The following is a 5,785-nucleotide window of genomic DNA, read 5'->3' as shown; positions in this document are numbered from 1 at the left end:
ATCTGTCACAATTGCCCAAATAATGTCAGCCCCGGATAAAACACTCATATTTCAGCACAATCGACTTACTGGCCTAAGACAGATACTCTATCCTGGAAATCCTGATTGCGACCATGAAGACCTGCATGTAGGTCCCGATGTTGCGACATGAATAAAATATTAGCGCGATGTACATGCTTGCCTTTATACGACACCGCTAATCCTTCAGCAAACAGCCTGAAGTTAATCAGGGAAATATGAATTTTCTGGTGGCTGGCTGTTGAATTGCACCCCACCCCCACGCCACCCCCCTGCCAGTCCTTAGTTACTGTGTGGCTTGTTAATTGGATGCTTTCTTTATTTCCAGCCATCCCCCCCACCCCCAGACGCATGCACACACCCCACCCCGAGCTCCCAGCAGGATTGCTGTAATGATATTTCAGTCTATAAATAAAACATTTAAATACACAATTAAATTTCGACTGACCTTATTGGTGTGGGTTTCAGCCACGAGGCAAAAGGGGAAAAAATGGTGTTCATTATTTAACCATTTATATGCAGCGCGCTCAGTCCAACTGGCCCCCTCCAGTGTGCCACAAAAATGCTATTTTATATTGATTATACGTCGTTGTTTTAGGTTTTTGAATAATTAATGCCTTTCCCCACACATCATGTACACTGTGTACAGAATAGCATAGCATATACCAGAGTCCCCAGGCTACAAGGCAGAATATAGATGCAATATGTTATTACAAAACATTTGGTTTTGTCTGTTGCTCACTTTGACTATAAAGGTCTCTCTTCTTACATCTTGTATTCTCCCTTGTGTTTCATTTTCAATAATTGATATCAAGTGTCACCAGGACAGTTAACACCTAATGAAAAAAATAAAGAAAAACACTCATCCAACCTTACGCTAACGTTAATCACATTTTAAATTAGCCTTTAGATTACAAACTAATGTCTTCAAATTAACAAATCTTTTGATTCTGGTTCAGGCTTTGGTCTCTCCCTGAAAGACTGGTTGAGGAGTCCAAGGGCTGTTTTGTGGACAGCTGCCTCCTTACTGTGGAGGCAGGGTATCACATGAAACAGATTCTTGGCCAGGCAACTAGCAGGCAAGAACCAGGGCCATCCAAAAGAAATGGGAGCCTCTTATTTTTTCTAATGAGATATAATCCCATTGTTTGATGTAATTATCCTCCCTGGAAGGGCTCTCAGCTCTGCTCATCCCAGCCCTGCTGATGAAACCACAGGGAAAGAAGGGGCTGCCTGACACCGAGGAGGGTGTGTGTGTGTGTGTGTGTGTGTGTGTGTCTGAACCAGTGTGGGACATCTCACTACGGATGAGACTGCTGAGATCACAATACAAAATGTGTAGTTGTTTGTCTATCTGTGTGAATGTGTGTGTGTGTGTGTGTGTGTGTGTATAATAATTCCTGTATCATTTTTGGAGATGAGGGACATTTCTGTGGTAAGGATACAGGATACTCTTTGAGGTTCTGGTTTGAGTAAAAAAAAACCTTCCCAAGACCATTAACGACTAACTGCTGATGGCCGATTTATCTCACACCTTTTCCTCTGTCCATGATCTCTGTTCTAATCTGCCCTCTTGACGTCCCCAGCAGCCTCTCCCCAGGATGGCTCTTCCTCTACAGCTCACAGGGGAGGTGGGGGTCCCCACTGTACGGCTGATGAGGGGGCTCTAGGAGTGGGCCCATCGAACCCACATAACCCACCCCCCAACACAGTTCCATCCGCGGCCTTGTCCACAGTAAGAGCACTAACCCTCCCAATCAAAGGCATTGGGGGGGCTATTGATCTGGAGGTGTGCGTGTGTGTGTGTGTGTGCGTGTTTGTGTGTGTATGTGCGTGTTTGTGTGTGTGTGTGTGTGTGTGTGTGTGTGTGTATGGGTGTGTGTATGTGTGTGTGTGTGTGTGTGTGTGTGTGTGTAGGGATGGTGTATATGAGACACGCAAGGCCGGGAGGAGCACACTTCTCGGGCTGCGCACAAATCAAGGTAATTGTGATTGACTGGCAGCGGGGGTCGATGACTGATTACTCCGCAGAAACACCACATCTGCTGGGCGCCAGCTGAGGACAGATCGCTTTGATAACACTTAATTGTGTAAGGGGTCGCTGGACCAATTAGATTACAGCTCAATTACCCCAGAAAATAGGATTGATAAGGTAAGGACAAAATAATAATTGATTCGCAAAAAAAGACGAGTAACGAAGAGAAAGAGAAAAGATTGAGGTGGAGAGTGAAAAAGATTTACAACATTAGTGAACGATCGCTACAGGATGTAAATATCCTGTGCATTTGCTGCATTTTAATTGGCTCCAGGCATGAAATATTCATGCGAAGCACATTAAATGTTGGCTAAGGTGGTAATCTGTCGAGGGGAAGTGCTGTCTTGTCTTTGAATTCAAAATTATATTCAGGATGAAATGTGGTGCTGGAGGTAAGAAAACCTTCCTCGAGGTTTCTGTTCGAGTGAATAAAATGCAGAAATACATGCATAAACATAAATTTGGACCGAAGGTACAAATTCTTCCCCCTACACCTCATCGTGCTCTGCAGCCAGTGGTCTTCCTGACAGCTTTCATTGTTTTTAATTAATTACAATAATCACAATAAACCACTTTGCACCTGCCCACTCTTTAGTAAATAAATGCGGGGAGTGGGTGTCTCCGCTCCAGGCAGTGTTTGTGTATTTCCACAAACTCCACAGACCATTATAAACTTGCCGTCTGACATGCAAAACAACAGCAATAAATAACATCCCTGTCTTTTTAAAAATGTATATATGTATATAGTGCGATGCTTTCCAAGGTTGCCGTTAGGCATTCGGAGCAAACGCCGTCTGACTCCTGCGGAAGTCAGGCAGCGATGGGGAGGGAAAAAAGAACAGGGAAGTTAACATAAAAAATTGTGGTGCATCTATCAGCAGGTGATCTGTGATGTGGCACCTCTGGCGCAATGCTGCTCTGTTCTGTTTTCTTTTTCTTTTTTTGACACAGGAGAGCAGAGGACTGAAGGAAGAGAAGCGGAAATGGTGACGAGAGAGTGAGAGAGATAGAGAGAGGGAGAGAGAGGGAGAGAGAGGGAGAAAGAGAGAGAGAAAGAGAGGGAGAGAGAGTAAAACACTCCGGGTGAGGACACTGTCCAGGTGGAGGTGTGGGGGGCTGGGGGGCTGGGGGGGAGGAGGGTGGTGTACATAGCGTGCCAAGCGGCCATGTGGTGAGGTGTCCCAGCGGGGCAGGAGAACACTCAGGCCTAACCTGCTGAGCGTATGGTAGGAAGACCACCAGCCAGAGACCGCCGAGATCTGATGACGGCCAGGGGAGTCAGTGAGCCTCATGACAAGAGATACCGGTGGGGGGGTGGGGGGTGAGAAAAGAGGAATAATAGAGGAAAGGGGAGAGAGGCTACTAGTTACTTGCTAGTGTTGGAGGGCAGAGGCAGGAGGCAGGGTAGGGGGCTGATGGAAAGCTAGAGAGAGATGGAGGAGGAAGTTTGATGGCGGCTCCCTGCAGAGATGAATCCTCTCACAAGCGGACAAAGGGAAGATGACACTTCATGGCACTCCTCCTCCACCACCACCACCACCACCACCAACAGCGCTCCTCTCACTCCCCCCACCCTCCCACTCATTTGATGGGATTCCAAGAAGGCTATGGATCCTGTCATACAGTCAAATGGTGTGAGGGGAAACAGCCACTTCTCTGGGCTCCTCTTCCCAGCTCAACACCCAACAGCAAATAGCATCAATTATTGATAGGGGAAAACGCCCAGCCTTAATAGTTCAACACTCAGCACACTGTGTCTGTCTCTGTCTCTCTAGACTGACCAATGATTTCCCCCTGCATTTTCCTGTTCTAGAATGTTCGCCCTAAACAAAATGGCCTCCGGCTGCCTGCGGCCAATCACAGCTGAGGCACTGTAAAAGGATTCCAGGGCATCCAAGAGAGCAGTTTGTATCCTTTGTACATCAGTCAGCGGTGTTTATAGAGAAGCCTTGCATGCCACATCAGATATGGGAGTACACATGCCTTTCATAGTCATTACTCTGTGCTTCAAAGACGGACTGTTTCTCCCATCCACTGCAGTATTGTTCCCCACAGCCTAAAAGTTTAATGAGCAGCACCACTGCAGACCCCCACCAGCACACACACACACACACACACACACACACACACACACACACACACACACAGAAATGCACAGGCTCACACATGCACACACACAAACACTCACTCACTCTCACACTCACACCCACACATACAAACATAAAAAATATAAATACACACACACAAATGCATAAAATATGCATACATTTAGATATAGACACAGATACAGATACAAACACACACACACACACACACACACACACACACACACACACACACACACTCACTTGTGCACACATACACAGATTGAGAGAAAGAAACGTGCACACACACACACACACACACACTCGTGCACACATACACAGATTGAGAGAAAGAAACGTGCACACACACACACACACACACACACACACACACACACACACACACACACACAAACGGTGCCTGAGCAAACATTGTAGTTGTGTAATGAAGGAAATGTCCAATGTCAGCATGAGGAAGGGTTTTAATCGGACTGTGTATGTTGCACCTGACCTCTCTGGCTATTGCGGAGTTTGATAATAACAGTATCCCCCTGTTGTCCAGCACTGTTACCATTAGTCAAGAAGCATACACTGAGCCCGGCTCTCTCTCTCGCCGGCCATGATATGGGCTCACTGCTCCGGGCCTAAAAAGAACAATAAAGTGCACAAAAGATGTGGCCTCTACAGTCACATGTTGGAGTCTGTGCCATTGGGATCCTGTAATGTCATTGAGATTTATAATAAAAACCTTATTTGTTTGCACGTTCAGCCTCCCCCTCCTCCTGCCTTCTGAGTGCTGCTTGGCTGTAATAGTGTTATCTCAGGTCATACTGCAGCTTCAGTCAAATTGCATTGGTTCCACTTGGGGGAAAATACAGTTCACATTTCCAGCCAGAAAATATATGGAGGCTTTTCCCCCTCTGTGCCAAAAATGTGAAACTGGGAATTATAAATTTCAAAGAACTGTAATAATAAAAAAAGACCCCAGATGAATGACTCAATTAGTTTGATGAAATCATGAAATATGCACTGTAATAGAGCTTGCTTGGCCTGATTAGAAATGTACCCATTTTCAAGTAATAACCAAAAATTATTTTAAAATATGCGGGAAGCCGCACTAGCCCCAGTAAAATGCAATCTAAAGAAGGGAATAATCACATTACCATCCCAAATGTTTTCAACACGTGAAACGGTCATCCTGAAATTGAATTTGACACGCTCATGTAGGCCACATCCCATCCAAGAGAAACTCTTTTAAATACAATACCACGGCGAAAGCAATGAGAACAATGGCATCCATTTCAGACAATATGAAGAGCAATAAAGAAGATTTCTTTCATTATAACGGCTCACGGTGTCTTCTTAACTTCACACATCTAGTTAATATTTAAAGCATTAGGGTACTTCACCAGTCTATCATGAGAGGGAGGATTATTGCACGCAGGTTGAACCTCCTCTGAGATGGCTTATCGCTGGGTATTAATTTGTATGGGGTTGAGTGTAGACTTGCTGTATGGTGTGAGGCCAAGATACAGTGTAAGAGGTGCTGAGGCACGAGTCTCCCAGACACGTTGGCGAGTGCAGGCAAGCCGCCACCCCCCCCCCCAACCCTCTTTCTTAGACTCAGCAGGGAGCATGCAGTCAGGTC

The sequence above is a fragment of the Alosa alosa genome, chromosome 16 (assembly GCF_017589495.1).
Source record: "Alosa alosa isolate M-15738 ecotype Scorff River chromosome 16, AALO_Geno_1.1, whole genome shotgun sequence".
NCBI classification, from domain to species: Eukaryota; Metazoa; Chordata; class Actinopteri; order Clupeiformes; family Clupeidae; genus Alosa; species Alosa alosa.
Note: the sequence above shows the minus strand (reverse complement) of the source record.